The sequence below is a fragment of the Poecile atricapillus genome, chromosome Z (assembly GCF_030490865.1).
Source record: "Poecile atricapillus isolate bPoeAtr1 chromosome Z, bPoeAtr1.hap1, whole genome shotgun sequence".
Classification (NCBI taxonomy): domain Eukaryota; kingdom Metazoa; phylum Chordata; class Aves; order Passeriformes; family Paridae; genus Poecile; species Poecile atricapillus.
Genome location: NC_081289.1, coordinates 85,436,900 through 85,457,408, shown reverse-complemented (window position 1 = coordinate 85,457,408; position 20,509 = coordinate 85,436,900). Strand labels below are relative to the sequence as shown.

General features: G+C 40.1%; 1 protein-coding gene across 1 annotated transcript in view; it reads left to right on the top strand.

Moving 5' to 3' along the window:
* The first annotated feature begins 299 nt into the window (after positions 1–299).
* The window catches only part of TMC1 (transmembrane channel like 1), an 82,695-nt gene continuing 62,485 nt past the window's right edge, over positions 300–20,509 (top strand). Inside the window, exon 1 of the mRNA XM_058826701.1 lies at positions 300–400. The gene's annotated coding sequence lies outside the window, so the exon portion shown is untranslated. The remainder of the gene's footprint in view (positions 401–20,509) is intronic.

Below are 20,509 nucleotides of genomic sequence, written 5' to 3'. Positions count from 1 at the left end.
ACTGGCAGGAGCAGGGCACACAAACAGCAAAAGGACTCGTGTTCCTGTTAGGAGCAGATTTCTAGGAAGTCTCTCAGCTGGTGAGAAGCTGGATTTCTTAGGAAGGCTGACAAGGTTTTAGAGGGGTGGTAGGGTGCTCTGCTACCTAAAGGGGGCCCGCTGGGAGAAAGGTGGAGAGGGACTTTGTACAAGGGTATGTAGTGAAAGGGCAAGGGTAATGATTTTAAACTGAAAGAGAACAGGTTTAGATTAGATATTGGGAAGAAATTTTTTATTGTGAGGGTGGTGAGGCACTGAAACAGGTTGCTCAGAGAAGATGTAGATGTCCCAGTCCTGGAAGTGTTCAAGGCCAGGCTGGATCCAGCTTTGAGAAACGTGGTTGTGTCCCTGCCCATGGCAGGTGAGTTGGAATTAGATGATCTTTAATGTCCCTTCCAATTAAAGCCATTCTATGATTCTACTGACTCTGATTTACTCAGACACATAAAAAGGTTGCTCTTCAATGATTTTTTTTTTTAAAAGAAATTTCCTGTAGAAGAATAACACCAAGTGAGGGAATCAGGAGTTGGGATGTTACTGTTATTAGCCTGAGCTGTTCACAGCAAGGATGATACAAGCCATTGAATACAGCAAACCTTTTCTGTTCAAAGTAAATAAAGGGCTCACAACACTCTAAACTAAAGCCAGAGTTCTTCAGTCAAGTTACCTCTGACAGGCTGTTTCAACTAAAGAAGTACAATTAGTAGCTGTTGCTTGGATCTTATTTGTAAATAAATCTGTATACAATTAAAAAAGAAAGATTAGTGTACGTCCCTATAAACCTATTGATATTTTTTAGAAATCTTTCTGTTGGATAACCTACACTTAAAAGTGAAATATTAAAGGGTATAGTCTTTATATCAAGTGCAGATGGTTACAATACTAAGATATTTACTTGACTGGCTAAACTTTCTACAAATGTATTTTGTCCTTTATATATTTCCTCCGAATTATAGGGGGTTGACTGGTTAAGACTCAGGTGACCACATGATTGTAGAAATTTCAGGAAATAACATGGCATGATATTTCCTAAACAATAAATTGAGGCCTTTTTCTTACAGCAGAAACAACAATGCACAGTGACAATGACATGCTAGTACTCTTCAAGCACACAGAAGAGTTTGTAGTGCAATGAAGTAACATCTAGGAGGAAGACCAAGTGACAGAGAAGAGGGAAGTAGAACACTGAAAGCTAATTGCTACTGAAACAAATAAGATTCTCCACAAGGGAAAAACAAGATTAACTGAACTCCTGAAATAACTTGGTAGTTTGTTTGGTGTTGGGGATTAAAACCAAAGTTAAAAGTGGAAATGATAATGGCCTGTAGAGAAATTAATGTGTTCTGGCTGGAGAAGAACCAGAACACATAATATATATATATATATAAAGGTATATAAATGTCTTTGTGAGAAACTGCTAGTCACAGAGAAATGAATGATTGTTTAGCAGAGTGTCATGAGAAACAATGACTGTAGAGAGACAAAAATTGTGAAAATGGGGAAAAAAATTCAAACCCAAATAATCTTGTAATTTCAAGGAGAAACTGGACAGCAAACAGCAAGACACATTGCAAAGGTAAATAGCAAATAAAATATAGCACATAGAGCCTACATATTAATTTCTTCTGTGCCATGACACATTTTCCTTTTTTCAGTCCTACTCAACTAGTACAGAAATAGTGAGAACACTAGTGCAAGTAATGCATCACTCAAATTGCTGCCAAATTCCTCCATTTTCAGAGGCAAATGACCTTCAGAAAAGGTGCATGGACATGAGAAGGGGTGGGTGGTACCCTGGGAGGACCTGGAGAGTCCTTGCAATTAAAAAAGTTGGGAAGTTGTGAAGCCAAATAAACAACTCACTGACCACATCACTCTTTCTGTTCTAGATAAGTCATCTCTATCTTCCTCACCTTTACAAGTGCTTCTGTTCAGACCTTGTCTATAGAGGAAAGATGTTCATGTCAAACAACCAGGGACAAGGATCTTAATTTGTTCCAAAGGCTTTGTGGTTGTCTCCAGCCCACTTTTCCTCCTTCCATTTTGCATCTTCTCCTACCGCTCTTTGAAAAAACTTTTGGTTATCTAGAATGAATTGGAGTCTGGATGGAGCAGGAGCCACTTCATTGTTCAACTGCTTTGATCATATTCCTTCTGGCTAATATAGCTGCAGGAACAAAGTTTATTCCTGTCCCATTAGCCCTGGCACTTTATCCACCATGAGTTGTCGTGATTCCATGGTAAGTGGGTACTGGTCAGTGTATGCAGCAGCAGCAACAACAACAGCACTATTTGCAGCAGTCTGATCTATGTGAGAAAGTGTTTTGTGCAGCCTGAAGAGGCTATCATAGAAAAGCTGTCAGAGTAGTAATCCTTTTCTACATGAAAGGGAATGAAAAAAAATGACAAAAGCAAACTGGAGAGAGAACAGAAGGTGAGGGTTGCATGTACTTGAACATCATACAGCAAAGCTCAAAATTTCAAACAAATACAACAGCAAGGTTACATTTGTAACCAGGGAACCAACTTTTTGTGATGAAGGTGATGAAGGACAGTGTGAGTGTAGGAGAGCCTTTTGTTTTTCAGACATAACCAGAATAAAGGCAACCATATAGCAGTCTGCCTTCCTCCTATAGATCAAGACAGTAACTCAAGATACAGACAAGGGTGTCTGAGTAAGACTGACCACCATGGGAGAGCAGCAGAGGTGAGGAAGTGGAGATCATGTCCATGGGTGAGAAGTGCTGGTTGAAAAATGCACTGGAGACCCCTTGGTGCCTTGGTGAGAGGAGGAGAGGAAAGGGGAGACCTACTGAGGAGTCATTGCAGGGACTTCGCTGCATCTTGCCATGGTGAGCTTACTTCTACTTATTTCAAAAGTGCTGCAGAAAGGGATTCCTGGGTTAACAGACTACCTGTATAACTAGCATCATATTTTATCTTTTTTTTTTAAATCATAGATTCTGCTAGACGTGCTCAGATATTGCAAATTTCTGCTCAAGGGAATGCTTTTTTTAAAAAATGAAAACAATAAAGTTGTTGTGAGAGGAGAAAATGAGGTGAGAAAAAAGGCTAGTTCTAACTAACTGAATGTTATTAAGATTCTTAAACTTATGTGAAAATACTTAGTAATGTTTTTGTGCATCCCATTGTATTTCTAAGCTGCATATCCTGATGGTCAAATCTATTCTTTCTTTCTGGACAAGGAAGGACTGTCAAATGAGCCATTTATTTACTCTGATTATTAGGGTACACATTTTTTTAAGCTGTGTAAAGAACGATAGTGTATCACAATTGCTTTCAAGAGTAATGAGGTTAATCTGCAGTCTCCTCAAAGCAGGAATTTTATGGCCTGTGCAGTGTTTGACAGAAGAAGCCGTGGCAGAGCAGCATTTACTTGTGATGCTATCAAAATGCTGGTAATAATCATATCTTTTTAGTTTATTGAACCTTTTTTCTCTAAAGAATTAGGTGTCTGAGGTACTGTAAAAATATACTCTGCCCTGGGAAGAACTTTTTCTTTTCTGTAGTGAATTCAAGGTTCACAGAGTTAAGGATTGAAAATACTTTGTCTTTCACAAAATAATGAAAAGCAATAACTGATAACATTTTCTAGGTAATGAAAAACGATAACTGCTAACCCTGCCTCCTTGTATTTTTATATTGTTGTATTATATTGTAATGCTCTAACCAAATTTGCTTGACACATTTGTGACTCTCTGGATGTGTCTGCTGTATAATGTCCTCTTAATTCCAAGATGCTCATTTAAGGACTTGGCAAGTCTATTAAGATCTGAAAGAATGTAGGTTTATATTATTGGGGAGGATCTCTCATTCTACCAGTGCTTTCTCTTGGCATTTGGGGTAGGTAGTGTACTTTGGTCAGCAATTGCTGGGGTCCATCACACCCAGAAGCTCTGTATCATCTAAAAGGGGGTCCACCCACTTCTGGACATTTCTCTCTTAGGTGAAGAGCCAGCTTTGTGGCCATCAGCCAAGAAAAGGTTGTTCTACTTGGAGGAGCCTCATGAGCAGTGAATCATCCACATGAGGAAAAATCAGGTAGATCAACTCAAACTGTCTGGCTGGATAAACCATTTTTGAATGGACAGGAGAGTGCTCCTGTAATCCATTTTCCAGTGTTGGTTATGGCTGGCAGAGAATGGTAACAACCAATCATCAACCAGAACACCCATTTGCCAGCTAAGAATCTCTCTAGTCACCCGAATAATTAGCTTTTTCTTTTTTTTTTGGTTTGTTTTCCCTGAGTTATCTGTGCCCCAGGAATACCAAACAATAGTCTTCTGTATATATGTTATCCCCATATAATTTGAGTTTTCTACTGTCTTTCTGACAGTTTATGCATGGTTAATTGCATTTGCCATATTCAGCCAAGCTGAGAATGAAATCTAGAGTTAAAATGCTCAAGTAAGTCACAACGTATTTGGTTGCCAAAACAACACTTAGGTAAATTAAATACAGGCTAATAATCTATTTTCTTGAATTCTTAGAAGAATGTTGAAAACAGAAATGTAAGAGCTAAAGTTCACATGTAGTCAAACATATTTTTATCAAGCAGCCACTTACTGAAAGACCATCACACTCAAGGCTGGGTTTTCTGAGTGTCTGGACAGGTTAAAAAACAGCAGAAGAAATTGGTTCTGTTTGCACACAGCAAGGCCTTTTATGTTACCACTGCTCTTCTTGTCAGTGCTAATAAGCAGATGCATTACCCAATAGTACCGATAATTAGTCTATCATCAGAAGGAGCTGGTGTTGCAAGTATGAGCAAAGATGAGGAAGATAAAGATAACTCATTTAGAACAGGAAGGGCAATGTGTTTGATGACTATCATCACTGCACTTCCACTCTACAGCAGGGAGAAAAATAGGTACAAAACACAGGGACATTTTTAACTGCTGCAGGAGATTTTACTGGATGCCCAACAATAGAAAAAAACAATTCATTTACATTGTTACATTTTCTAGGTTACTAGCTATGAGGAGCATCTATTTTCTATGCAATTGCACCTTCGGTGTTAGGTTTAATTTCTGATCAGTAGAGACAGTAATTGAGGTCAAAGCCTCAAATTGCAGTGCCACTTTGTGTAGGTGTTTTCCTTTTTAAGAAGCTACTCATTGATTTATTGCTTTCCTACTGTGATCCTCACTGATTTTCTATTTAGCAGTTCTCTTTTCTGCAGAGTAAATAAATAATTGATCACATGGAGTTTATTTTTCTGTCCCTGTCCTATGTGTGATATGTAGAAGCAGCTTAAACCTCTCAACAACTTTACACTGTTTTTTCAACTTAAAAAAACTCCATCCAGTTGTGTTTTTTTTTTTTTTTTTTTCCCCAGAGAGTCATATTGTTGAGATCCTTGAGGCTATTCAGTTTTGCCACTTGAGGAAATACTTACCCATTTCCAGAAGACAGGTAGAACATTTTTCAGCTTGTTGACACGAGCTGATTATAACTGCTGGGTTTTTTTGAAGAATGTAATCACATTACATTTTAAGTTTTGTTCTTCTTTTTTAATACCACCTGTTACAGACTCACAGTAAACAATAAAAATACATTATGTAGTTCTTTAGCCAGGTGTTCATTGCTACATTTACATAGAATGAACTTTTCCTAACTAGTCTTTGGAAAAGAAGGAAAAAAATAACGTTTAATAGAAGCTTTAATTTTGTAAAGAAACTTTGACTTAACAAGCATTTCTTTTAGCAGTGGTGCTGCTGTTAAAGGCTGTTACCCCTTGCTTTTATTCTCAGCCTCTACTTGAATAGCCTTAACTCCCCCCCTCCCCGTTTGTCACAGGTGAAATGAGTTTCCAAGACAAATTTGCCTTTATGAATGGGGTTAGCTCAGTTTAGTTACATACACTCTCAGTTTTAAAGATACAAACTTGATTGTGATTACACTGGCTCAGTTTAGAGAGCTCATCTGGAGCTGGAAAAAAGACAAAAAGAAATATTTCAGACAAGTTATCTTCATGAGTTGTAACAACTGAAGAGCCGAAACAAGGACACCGTGGAGGCTGGGCTTGGGCTGCATATCATATAGCATGGCTATCCTCATTTTGTTAATGAAGAATATTAAAGGTAAATGTCAACATTCTGCAAGTGAAGAATAGACCTATATTAATTTTCACCACTTTTCTGAGCAGGTGCTTCAGTAAGTGCTGTCCACCCCTTCTTTCAGGCTGCAGATAAGAATATGGAATTTCTGCTAGCTCAGAAAAAGGCATGTGGTACACAAGTATTGAAACTCAGTATGCAAAGTTATGAGACAGATTTCAGCCTGAACTAAGGTGTTCCCTTCTTTCCCTAGCTTGACTACATTTTGGGCAGGATTTAAAAAGTGGGGAAACTAGTGAAGGAGTGGTTGGAGCCACCAGTGTTTTAATGGACAAACATAAATGAACATGCTTTGGAGAGGTTTTTGGTAGCTAAAATCCAACTGATATTTACTTTTCAGAAGGTGCAATTTTATTTTGGAGTGATTAACTTGCTTTTGTAATTTTCTTTCTGTGATCTGTTTGGACAGTATTTATCAAATATTTATGTTTATTCTTCAAATGGATTTACTTGACCTCTCAGCAGATGATGAAAAGTTTGATGAGAAGATCAACAAGAAATAGGAAGTCTGGTGTTTCCAAACACAGAAATGAGATAATCTTTTGTAAGATGAAAGCTTGTAAACATCCCAAAATACAAAGGGTACTAGCAGTTTGAATTGCTGTTTCCCTCCTCATTCGGGAAGGCTGTGAAATGATAGCTACTCTCACAACAATGTAGCAACTCTAAAAAGTGTCCAGTAACTAGAAACCAATTAGCCAGGTGAGGTGATCCTGTTCTAGAGAGAAAAGCTTTCTAAATGTACTTTTCTCAGAAGCTATACGAGAAGGCATTTCAGATGGCTCTTGACAATAGAAGATAGGAGATGTGTTGTGCTTCTTAATTCACAGTACCTTGTGGTTTTATTTGTTCTTCTCTGCCGATTTAAAAGGACAGCTACATGTTCCCGTATCAAGCATTGCCATGCTCTAAATAATGGCTATAGTATTTTCTTTTTCTATTCTGAGTAAGTTTCATTTTTTGAATGGAGGTAGGTTAAATCTATAGTTTTAGGTCCCATTTGATGTGACTGCTTTGTCAATGGCACTATGATAGGGAAAAGATGAGCTGCTTTGATATAAAATAAACATTCTGTTAGAGTGTGGAAGGCTTCCTTCCCTGTGATGTGGTTTTGTAAATTGGAATTATCCAGTATGGCTCTGGTGTGCTGTAGGGTCACACAGAGCACCACTTCCCTTCCCTACTAATGTCCTAGTGAGGTGCACCTTGTGTGGCTTTACAAAATAGATGAAGCCCTAATGATTGCTGTGATTTCAGTGAAATCAAATCCAGAGAAATTGGATGAGTTGTTTTTATGTACACACTGGAGCTTTTCTTGAGATGCAGATATATACATTTTTAAAACAGACTTGCAATTTGGGGATAATTTCTCCTGCATAAAGTCAAACTTAACAAAAACAAGGAAATGAAGTTACATTGGTTTGTGGTACATGAGTCAGTGCATGGAGCAATTTTGCATATGGATAATATTTCAGCAATATGACACAAAAAAGAGGACAACTTTAAAAAAGAATTACTAATAGAAGGATAATGATTTCCTTTAGGAGGCTGGGTGAATGAAAGGAAAGCAGAACCATAACTCTATTTACCACTGGAATTATTTACTTATTTGAAGCTGCAAAAAAGTATGGCTTAATAATTTCTGTATTTTCTTGCTTTTATTAAAAGAGAAGAAGACAGTGTGAAGTGAAAATCTCAATACTTTATATATATATATACATGTATTTCTATATATAACAGGCTCAGAAATGTCAATTACTTTTGTAAATTTTAGGTCTTCCTACAGCTGATGAGGGACAATGGAAAAGGATCTGAAGGATAAGATGTATTCTGAACTACACAGGTGTCTAGGACAGATCTGTGTGCTCTTCATGACTGTGTCTAGAGCACCACATGGCATTTTGCAGTCTTTTTCAATTTACATCCTTCCCTTCACAACATTGGTCCAACAATATAATAAAGCGTCACCATCCTTGTAATTTTTCTTTTTCTTGTTTAATGTTTTCTTTTTCTTGTTTAATCTAATGTGTAGGTGGGGATTTCTTACAAATCACACTACAGTGTAAAATCTGAGCGCCCAGTCTTCTGCTTAAGAGGTGTAAGAGCTTTATCTCAGAGAAACTAGACAGTATTTTAAGAACATTATTAGAAGACTTGCCTCTGGCATATTTTTAATAGAAGTTTTCTGTGTCATAACATTTGACACGTTACAAACTCCTATCCCTCATTTATCTTGTCAGAAAGTGTTTAAATCAGATAGCTGAAGATCTAGTGAATAAATCCAATGTGCATCCTTCAGGCTTTCTAAATTTACTAAATGCTATCAGGTTGGCAAATCAAAATTGTTAGTCTAAGAGTCATACTGAACAGGACACAAAAAGAAAAAGGTGCATCATATTACCACAAAGGTATTAGCCATATTCAGCATGAATACTTAAAAAAGAGGGAAATTAGGCTTTTCACATAGTAGCCTTTTCAAGCTATATGAATGTACCAACAGGTATCTTGAGAACAAGAGCTACTGCCTGAGCCCTGGTTGCCTGTGGTTTCCTGTCCTGCAGGACCAGGCTTAGTGGAATACAGATTATTGTATGCACAGTCTTCAGCTCCCCCAAAATGAATTAGTTTTGCTTAATTCAGCTGGACTAACTTTTCAGGTAAACTAAATCACACCAAGACTAGTGACTTCATCAGATCCCTTTCCTTGTCCATATCATGTAGTAAAACATCTTAGCTTTTCCTCTTCTTTTATCTACTAACAAATAATTTGCTTTGGAGATAGCTCTGCATTCATCATCCAGCTTTGTTTTATGCTCACCCCTGATACAAAGCCAGGGAGATGTGACTGGTGCCTCTGCCTTATCCTATCCAGTGCTCCCAGAGAGCCTGCAGCCAGAGTGACTTGGTTTAGAGAGGAAGGGAAGGATGACATCAGTGACCACACTTCTCTGCAGGCTAACACTGAGCTCAGCTTTAGAAATTTAGAGCATGAGAAGGTGTATTTTGCTAGCAAAGACATAACAAGTAATTAAAGAGTGTGTGGAAAGGAGATATTTTCAGTATTCCCCCCCTCCCCACCAAGTTTATTTAATATGCAGACTAATTAAGAGCATCTTCTGATATCAGCTCCAGGGAAATATATTTCCTTTTCTAAAAATAGGTTGGTAGGAAATCTGGTAGATCCTTGGCTACCTGATTGCTTTGTTTGCAAGTCCCGAATATCATCTGGAAATGAGAAATAAAAAAGTGTCAAAGGAACTGGAAGAACTTATTTTGTTAAATTAATTTACTGGTCTTTTTTATTTTTTTTTTCCAAGAGCAATATAAATTCTCAGGCTTTTCAGCCTGAGAATGTTATAATCATGTGATGAATTTCTTGTGTAATCCAGAGCAGACAGGGGAAGTAGTCTGCTGTAAAGGATGGCTTCTTACTGTGGGGAAGATCCCACAAGATGTGACTCTGATGGAAGCTTCACATGTGATGGAGCAGACACCCCTAATGTGTCTGAGTTGAAGAAAATCACTGGAAAGCAGCTCATGCTTCTCTTCCTGTTTTTGTTCACTTCATCCAGCTGCACCAGTGAGAAACCCTGTCATAACATGGACGAGTCATTTCTTGCGTTGCTTGATATTTGTTTTGAACTTCTGACACAGATTTGAGCACCTGACTTCTATGATGACTTGGTTTTAAAATCAGTTGTGAAATTGTTGAATACTTGATTTGAGGGGTAACCACAGGTGCCAGCTCTGATCAAGCAGAGACATGATACTGTGTGTTAGAGAGTGGAGTTAGTCTCTGGAATGGCTCAAGGATTTTTACTGCATGGTGCAGTGATTCTCTGTCCGGAGTCTGAAAAATGTTTTGTGGTCCTGAGGCATACACAGGGACAGCATTTATGCATGCAAACAGACATGGAACTTGTTTCTGTAGCCTGCCACTGAGTCTCAGCCAGGGAGACCATCCAAGGTGGAGAGATGGGAACAGGAGGAAGAGAAAACTTCAGAGGCCCTATCAAGTAGGATTTTTCCCAGTGCACATGCTCCGGCTCAGGGTGTTCGAAAGGAGCTTTGAAAAATCCCATTGCCTGAACACATGAATGTCACAGGGTGAAACAGATTGTTTTAGGTTTTCGTGGGTTTTTTTAATTTTTTTTTTTTTTTTTTTTTAATGTAAAAACCCAAACTTCTCATTGCCTTTTGTAGAAGAAAAGAACATGGTTTATTAGTCTATGTAGGTTCTGGTTTTGTTTAATTTTTTCCCACTTTCTAACAGTCAGTGAAAGCATAAAGGCATCAAGAATTAATAAATAAACAAACAAAAGCAACAAACAAGAGCCACATTCTTGATTCCAAGTGGCAATGTGTGACTTTTATGTTGGGAATGCCACTTATCTCTACAGAGAGATCCCGAGGCTCCAAACTGCCCCTGCTCCATCTTTCAGCAGGTCTCACTGTAACTTGTGGTGGGCTATCCTACAGTGTCCCCACAGGATCTCACTGTTACTCAGGAAAAACTGGCACCAGTTCCCCAGTGGAAAGCCTTCAGCTGGCCTGTTTATGGCATGCATGGCATGGTGAGCAGCAGGGCTCAGCAGAGGCTGGCTGTGGCTGAGAAATCTGAGAAAGCCAGTGAGGCTTTTCCTCAGGGATCTATCAAATCATGAGTGCAATGTACCAGGCAGGGACGTCTGCTTTCTGTCTGTTCCAAAATGAATGTTGGGAGGAATCAACAAGCAGAGCCGCTGGTTCATCAGGCTGGTAGGGGTCAGGGTGTGAAAGGGCACCTAAATCATGCATGGGTTGATGGACAAATTAATGAAAAAGAATTCTACTGATGACTGGCTAATGCACAGTGACTGTGTCAGGTTTGGGAGGTCTGTGAACTGGAAAAGGTGAGAGGCTGTGAGGAGGGCACAAGAGAGAAGAGTCCGACATGCCTGTGTTCCACAGCTGGAAGTGCTCATGTGGCCACAGAGTTTATAGCCACAGGCAGGAGGGACCTTTGGTCCAGTCCAGGAGAGCTGTTCTTATTTATATTTATGCAAAAGTACAAAAATGATTTTGAAATAGCAAACCATCAGAAGAGTGGAGTATTACTTTGAATAATGTGCTAGGAATATTTTTGAAGATGGCAAAAATGACAGGGGATCTTGTTTTCCCAATTTTTTTTTTATTCTCTGTTGTCTGCTCACTCATCTAAAATGTTTGTAACATGTTTATGCACAGTCAAGGATATTGACATTGCTGGGAACAGTGGGGGTTGTCCACTGCAAATGGGTGACTTCCCCCTTTGTCATGGGGAAACTCAGAATTCCTGTGTGGGCTCTTAACATTGAATAACACATTATTTTTTAAGAATTCTGTGAGATAGAAGGAAATTAAAAAATGTAGGTGAAATGGTTTCCAGAGGTGACCTCAGGCTTTCAAGAAGCCTTCCCTACGCATGTTTTAGTGATTGTGATTCACACTGGAGTGCGATAATATTTGTTTGTGCCAATGTTTTCATGAGAGCCCACTAATTCAGGGTGGCTCCATGTTTGGGTCGGCAGCTGACAGTGTCATTGGAAAACTTCCTCTAATTAAGTCCCACTAGCTTCAGTGGGTGTTAAGAGCCTCTCTACATAAACATGTGAGTCTCACTGGCTGTTCTGCATTTTAATGAATATTTTCATTTGAGCTCTCTGTTCTGTCCTGAAGACAAACAAAGGTGTCTATAGGACTTTATTTGCCCTCACACATGACTCTGCTATGGAAACTGTCTGTAGAATGTTCCCATAGCCTTCGCTCACTTAAAATTGATTCAGGTGAGGTCTCTGTCAGGGCATGGACAGTCCAGCACAGTATTTCCTTGCCTCATGAGGCAATGAGTAACGTAGCTACACTTGGCACCCTCTACAAGAGTGGCACAGCTCTCACATGACAGATCAGTGTGGTTAAAAACAGGAAGGTCAGCTTCCATTTTTAAACTATGGGGCTCTGTATAAACACTAGGATATGTGAACTTGTCATATCTAGTAGTGATCAGTGCAGTTAAATGATGCAACTGGCATAATGTCATGAGCTGGTAATTAATCTGAAGCCCACTTTACTTACCATGGCTGTTCTCTTTACATTGACTCACAATAAACCAACATATATAAAGAGAGCCATGATACAAAATGCTTAAATTATTTGTTGTGACAAAACAAAACCTAGGTGCTGGATTGTTTGCTTTCTAAATTATGAGAAACCAGAGGCAGAGCACAAATCATAACTCCTGGCTATGGTTTTGTTCTGGTGCTTCCTGCCAATTAGGAAGACAGCAGTTTCTTGAGCATACCCTCTAAAAAAACAACAGAGTGTTGATCACTGGCAACCTTGCACTACCTGTGTGCCCTGCCCTGGTTTGATTGACTTGCTGACAGTAACGATTTAATTACCCTGCCAGGCACAGAATACAGGTTGCAAATAGTGTGTATATATGAATAAATTACTTCTTAATGATCAATGTAAAACCAACGAGTAGAGAAACTGTCATCAATAGTAGGACCATCTCTGTTCTGTGCTGTACAGAAAGAATACAAAAAGATAAAGTGATGATGCTAGCTAATTTATACAGATGCTGAAATTTGAGTTATATATATTCACAAAGTATTTAACCATTATAATAAAAAAATTGAATTTTGTGTTATTTTTTCTCATCTGAATTATATAATTAAGCATGCGACATTTTGACTTTAAAAATTAACTTTATATTAATTAATTTTAAAATTAACTAATTAAAAGTAGCATATTAGTACAAAAAATGCAAATACAAATAAAAATATATCTTATCCCATCAAAAGTCAATCTTTTTGTTTGAAAATATGTGATGTGTGTAACATTTTTTAAACCTAAGTTATAAGAGAAGAAAAAGAAGTGGAAAATGGTAGGAGTAAATCTCTTATAAGAGACTAAGCTGTAAATTAGTTAAGACAGAAATATATTTTAGGTTCATCATAAAGTCTGAGTAAAATGTTAAAATAAGGAAAAAATAATTGCCACAAAAGATCTGAGATTTTCTCTCTGCTGTATTTCATAGCTTGTATAGGTTCAGAATGGTATTTCAATGGATTTAGATACCCAAAACCAGAATAATGATATGGTGAATTGCAGTAGTGTCCTGTCATCTGTGTGGAGACTTCTACAAACCTCCAGTGTCTGATTTGAACGCTCTTTGAAGCAAATAGTAGGGGTTCTCTCTAGTCATTGGCCGTGACATGGTCTATTCTTGAAGGGGGTTTTGCCTCTGCTCGCTGGTCCTTCTCTCACTTGGAGAGGTCAGTTTGCTGGGGGCCTCCTGGACTGCCTGTGCCCTGCTGTGCTGTTCCTACAACAGATGTCAGGGTGTCTGGAGTCCCCCATGAGGACCAGGGCTTCTCAGTGTGAGGCTGCTCCTATCTGTCTGCAGAGGGCCTTGTCCACTTGGTCTGACTGGTCATGCAATCTGACCCTGCTCTCCCTTTAATCCTGACCCAAAAGCTCGCAGCTGGTCCCTCAGCAATCCCCAGGCAGAGCTCCATGTACTCCGTCATGACATTGACATGAAGAGAGATACCCCTTCCTCATCTCCACTGCCTGTCCTTCCTGCACATCCTGTGTGCATCCACTGCAATGTTGGAATCATAGGAGTTATCCCACTGCATCTCTGTGATTCCAGTAGGATCTCAGTCCTGCAGGTATGTGCATATCTCTAACTCCTCTTGTTTGCTCCCCATGTCATCTGCATTTTCATGGAGGCATTAAGATATGACTCCCTAGGAAGATGACTTATTAAACACAGTGGCTGGAAGTCTTTCGAACTGCCTCAGCTCTCCTGCTGACATGTGATCCCTCTCTAGATTGTGAGCATCTGTTGCTGGTCCTGGCATGGGACTCGTGGGAATGGGATGGATTGAGGTTCCCCTCTTCTGCCAACTTTAGTTTAAAGCAACACCATTCCATTCCACTCCATTGCTTTGTTTCTCTGTCTTAAATTGATAACTTGTGATTAAATGAAGGCAATAAAAAATATTCTTTACAATTAGAACAAGTCAAAAATGTAAAGAAAATTTAAGCGTTCAGAAGGACCTCATTATTAAAATAAAAAAAGGAGAAGGACAAGACATGATATGTTGTGTAAAAGAGTTTAGAAGAAACACTATACTTGACAAAAAACCTCATCCCCTCCCCAATTTTTTTACTGATCCACTACATGAAGCACAAAAACCAAGAAAGACTTGATTTTTATGAGCATTTTAATGTCTGTTTCTTCATTAAAGGTATCAGAACTTATTGGAAAGTGGAGCTGGGCACTGCAGGCTGCATCTGAAGTGCATTGCCTCTGCCCTCTTAACTACTTCAGTACAGCCCAAACAGCGCTGCTCCACAGGACAGAATAATGGTCAGGTGTAATTTTGAACTCACTGATGTTGGTGAAAATACACTCCTTAAGGAAGCACTTCAAAATGTTGAATCCTGTCAGAAGATGAGAAGGGTCTGTGCATTCGCAGCTCAGATATCCTCTTGTCATTCTTCTGAAACACTTTTCTCTGTAAGTCCCTGCTGCCTCTGGTTCACATGAACATCTTGAATAACTGATTCCTGTAGCTTGTCCAGCTGAAGTGAAGAAACTTCTGTGGTTCAGTGTAGAGGCCACAAGGTCCATGAGTACCTTGGGGACTGTGAAGACTTCCAGGAACACTTATGCTGACTGCTAGGGAGATGCCTCTTTTCTGCATGTGCATTTGCAACATCACTAAGAGATTCATATTTTCCTTTGCAAATTATAAGCAGCACATAACATCCTGTAGGCAAGTAAAGCAGCAGGTGTTACATTCCTTGTGAACCCCAAGAGGAGTATTACACATACTGGAGTGCCATCTACTGGCTCTTTTCCTCTGTAATAGGTAGATAAAAGTGCCAGCTTTGTGTGTGTGTGTTACTGTATCCAGGACTGTTAGGTAAGTTGCATCCCAAGGATGACCCCTCACTTCTCCCACTGCATCCAGGGCCCAGAGCCCCAGAGACTTTCACACAGCTCCTAGACCTCCAAAGCCTTTATGCTGGTATTCAGGCCAACACTAAACATACCTCAACATCCTAATTCTTCTGTTGTAGTGTTTTTTTCCCTCTCCTTACTATTTCTGCTGCCTTTGAAGGAATCTTGGGAAAGAAGCGCAAGTGCCTCCACTGAAACATGCGAACACTGTACACATGGTAAAACAGTTAATCCCAGAGTCACAGAAGCATAGAATATTTCAGATCAGAAGATAGCTATAAATATCATTGTGCATCTCCGTGCTCCTCTCAGGACTAACCACTAAACAAGAGCATCATCCATAATCTCCATGACCTCTGTTAGACTTTGTGCTGTGACTGCTTTCCAGGAAAGCGTGTTTCAGTGACTGACAATGCTTTCAGTGAAGAATCTTTTCCTAAGGACCAATCTGAACTTCTTCTTAAGCAGGTTCATTCCTCTTAAGCAGCTCTGGTTCCCAGAGTGGGGAGGTCAGCATCTCCCCCTCCACAGCTATACTTCAATGGGGTCCCCCTCAGCCTTCATATCTCCAAGATGCACAAGCCAAATGACTTCAATGCCTCTGAAGTCTTGCCCTTGAGTCCTTTCACCCTCAGCTTGGTCACTCTCCTCTGAATATACTCCAGAGTTTGATGTTCATGTATTGAAGTGCCCAGAACTGACATGAAATTCAAGGTGAGGCCACCCCAGAGCAGTGTAGAGTGGGACAATCACATTCCTTGACCAGCCAGTGATTCTGTGCTTGATATACTGCTGGGAATGGTTGGCCCTTTTGGCTACCAAGGGACAGTGCTGATTCGAGTTCAACCTGCCACCAATCCAAATCCCCAAGTCTCTTTCTGTTGGGCTGCTTCCCTGCCTCTTATCCCCCAGTTTGTACATATGCCCAGGATTTTTCCATCTCAGATGCAGAATCCAGCATTGTTCTTGTTAAATTTCATGATATGGTTCATGATAGCTCAGCTCTCTAGTCTATCCAGATCTCTCTCTAAACCTCTCTACCCTCAAAGGAATTCACAGTTACTCCCAGTTTAAGATGGTAGGCAAAACTATTGAGTGAATTTACATTTGGTTCCTGTGTCCAGATAATTCATAAAATGCATTAAAGAGCACTGGCCCTAAATGCCAATCTGCCCAAACCCTGATTAATAAACCCTTTGAGCCCAACCCATCAGACAATTGCTCACCCAAAATATCATTGACTTATCCAGCTGTGTGCTGGTCAATTTATCCATTTATCAATTTATCCATAAGGATACTAAAATCTTTGCTATAATTAAAAACCACACATTTCCTGGCTTCTCCTAGTCAAACTACATGGGTAACCTTATCATGGTTCAAGGAAATGGACTTAGTTAAGCAGCATTTTTCCTTTTGTTAAGTCATGCTGGCTGTTACCAATGACTTTGTTGCCTCAAACAGTGTTTTTCAATAGCTCCCAGATTACCCTTCTCCATAATTTCATCAGGCACTGTGAGTCTGACAGGCCTGTAATTACCAGCTGTCCTTCTTGCCTTTCTTGAAAACTGGGGAAATGTAGTTCCAGCCCACTGGGACATCTCCAGACACCAAAGATGTTGAAAGTAATGGAAAGAGATCGTGTGATGCCATGAGCCAGCTCTCTCAGTACCCTGGAATGAACACTCTTGGAGTGACTTATGTGCATCCAGGTGATGAAACAAGTTTTGAACAAGTTTGGAGTTGACAGAGAATGTATCCCATATGTATATCCCCAGTCATGGTCTTCCAACACCACACTCTGGGGGCATCAGGGCCCACCACTGGTGTTGAAGACAAGAGCTGAAAAGGGCTTTAATGTTTTTTCTTTGTCTATGTCCCTATTTATGACCAGTTTTTTCAAGCAACAGACCAGTGTTATATCTAATCCTCCTTTACCTTTTCAAATACTTGTAAAGCCCTTTCTGTTCTGAACAGTCTGAACTCCAACTGAACTTTGATTGCATGCAGAAGAAACAGTTTCTCTGTACATCAGGGAATTGATGTAGTTGTACTGTCTCTGTTTTCAACATCTGTACACCTTCATTTAGTGTCTAAATTCTGGAAGCAGATCCCCACTCAGCCAAGCTGGTGTTCTTCCCTGCTGTCTTGACTTCTGACACTTTGAAATTGCCTGCTCTTATAAAATTGTCACTCATAAGAGTTGTCAGACAAGCAACCAGCTTTCATGGACCCAAGTAAGTTCAAAAGCAGATCCTCAGAGGACCTTACGAAATAGCTCCTTCTGCACCCTGAAGTCTGCTCTTCCTATATCCTCTTTATTTTCTTTCCCCTTCATTCTTACACAAAGGGTCTCCACAGTGCCCCCTCAGCTGCAAGAGGGGCATTTCAGACCATCTGTCACAACAGAGACGGAGAAGACATTTGTTTCTTTGTGCAGAATAGCCAAATCTTTATTCACATAGCCCATATTTATACGATTATCAGAAAGCGCTGTGTTTGGTCAGAAATTCATTGAAACTCAGTTCATTGGTTGGTAAGGGCTAGTGTACTTGTCCATCAAACTTTTTTTTTTTTCTAGAAATGTTTGCATTTTTGTCTTCTGGGAAGTAAATATTTCACAGGGGTGGAATTTTCCTCCCCTCAGGTGGGGGAAATCTATCTTCTCACAAGAATAGATTGATATGCAAACTGATTCTCATTATTATAATTCTTTTCTCACAGGAACTTCTCACTAGCTTAGACTAAACAACAAGGCTTGATTTTACAAGGCCTTTCTTTTGTAAGGTTTTACCTATATGTGGCAACAATCCATTACATAAAACACCACCCCTTCACCTTACCTGCCCTGCCTGTGTCTCCTGAAGGGAGCTGTAACCCTCCAGCAAGGCACCCCAGTTACAGGATTCATCTCACCAGGTTTGGTTTTGCCAGTGATGTGCTTTCTCTAGGACTGGGCCAAAACTTCTACCTTCTCCTGCATTTTCCTTATATATATTTACAGTGTTGAATAGAAATCTTCAAATGAAATAGAAGTCTTCAAAATAAAATCTTCAAATTTCATCTTCAGATGAAATAAAGCATATAGATCCCCTTGCTTTCTTCTGTAGTTTTCCTTTGCTTTGTTGAGTGGTACAATTTATGCATGTAAGCATCCATGCACTGTTAGAAACACTAGCCAAAAAGTAAGGTTTGCAGGTCATAGCAAAAGTGGACTGTTTCCAGTAGTTACATCTACTTATAGTAGATATCTCTTTATCTCCTGTAGTTAGCTGCTGTCTGGGCATCACTTTGAAGTTATTTTCGTACAGTGAAACAAAAGAGTGCATTGTTTATATCACTGACAGATTGACCTGGAATGGTATTTTATCTCTACCATCCAAACAACTGATTAACTTAGATGTAACAAGTCATGGACAGAACAGAAGTAACTGACACAATGCAGGTTTAATGCAGTTTAATTTCAAGCTCTCTCTTTTGCTGCTTTTAAGCAAAACATCTGTTGAGTGGTCCTCTGTTTTCCTAAGTAATGAGACCATGATATTCCTTTGATGCAGCTTCTGATGCAAGGGGAGCCCTTGCATTAAGGTGCAGTTGGTTTGCATGTGTTGCCATCTGTTGACAGCTGTAACTGCAGATCCACAGGAGGGGTCACAGAATCACAGAATAAGCTGAGCTGGAAGAGTCCTATCCAGATAATTTAGTCAAACTCCTGGCCCTGCACAGGGTATCCTAAGAATCATGCTGTGGGCCTGATAGTGTTGCCCAAACACTACTTGAGCTCTGTCAGGCTTGGTGTTGTGACCACTTTCCTGGGGAGCCTGTTCCAGTGCCCAGCAGCACTCTGGGTAAAAAACCTTTTCCTGGTATCCAGCCTAAACTTCCACCAACACAGTGTCATGCTGTCTCCTTGAATCCTCTCACTGGTCACAAGAGGGAGGAGATCAGTGCATGCCCCTTCACTTCTCCCTGTGAGGATGTTGGAGACCACTATGAGGTGTCCCCTCAGTCTCCTCCTCTCCAGACTGAGGAGACCAAGGCACTTCAGCCACTCCTCACATGGCTTCCCCTCCAGACCCTTCACCATCCTCGTTTCCCTCCTCTGGATGCTCTTTAACAGCTCAGTGTCTGTTCTGTATTGCAGCACCCAAAGCTGCCCCTCTCACTCGAGCTGAGACTGCCCCAGAGCAGAGCAGGACAATCCCCTCCCTTGCCTGGCTGGAGATGCTGGGCCTGATGCCCTCCAGGACATGCTTGGCCCTCCTGGCTGCCAGGGCACTGCTGGCTCATGTTCAACTTGTCACTGACCAGGACCCCCAGGTCCCTTTCTGCAGCACTGCTCTTCTGTCTCTCCTTCCCCAGTGTGTCTGTACAGCCAGGGTTGTCTCATCCTAGGTGCAGAATCCTGAACTTGTCCTTGCCAAACTTCATATGGTTGGAGATTGATCAGCTCTCTTGTTTGTCAAGGTCTTTCTTCCCTTGAAGGAGTTGATAGCCCTTCCAATTAAGTGTAATCTGCAAGTATTACCTTGAGTCTTGCATGCAAGTTGTTAATGAAGATCTTGAAGAGCACAGGGCCGGGGATGGAGCCCTGCAGTTCCCCTCTAGTGACTCCACCAGTGTCTGATGTTGCTCTGTTACTCCAGTATCTGTTCACTGGAGTTATTCCCACCAAACTGTAATCCAGATTTGTGTTGGTTTGACTCTGTGTTGTATATATGTATGTATGTATATATGTATGTATGTATGGCCAAAGAGTGATGGAAATAATAAAATAATATTTTTCTCCACTTCTGCATAAATGAGGAGCATTGAGCCAATTAACATAATTTGAGAGACATGAATGTGTGTGTGTGTATAACTTCAATTAATGAATGAGTGTTGCATCACATAATGAAAACAAGTATGTGCTAATAGAATTATAATTTTTTTCCCCAGAATTTGACTGAGAGGCCAGGACTCTGCAACATGACATGTTTCCCAAAGAAAACGGATACTGAAACCTCCAAGACATTAAGAAACTTTAGAAAGAAAAGAAAGTTTGTTCCATGGCTCATAGCTGTCTCACCTCCTCTTGGGGATAATTAGAAGGCTGAGCCAGGACTTGGAGGACCAGGAACACCACAGATTTAAAATGTTGATTGAGGCATTTTATCACTATAGTGATGGAGATCTTTGTGCTCAGGAACATGAGGTGGTGCTTTTCCCAAGGATCTTGTGTTGCTAAATGATGACACAATACTTTTGTGCTAACACACATGGACTAGGATATTCTGGAAAAAAGTGTTGCCTTTGTTTTCCAGCAAAAAGCTAGTGAAGAAAAGCTCACTAGCAT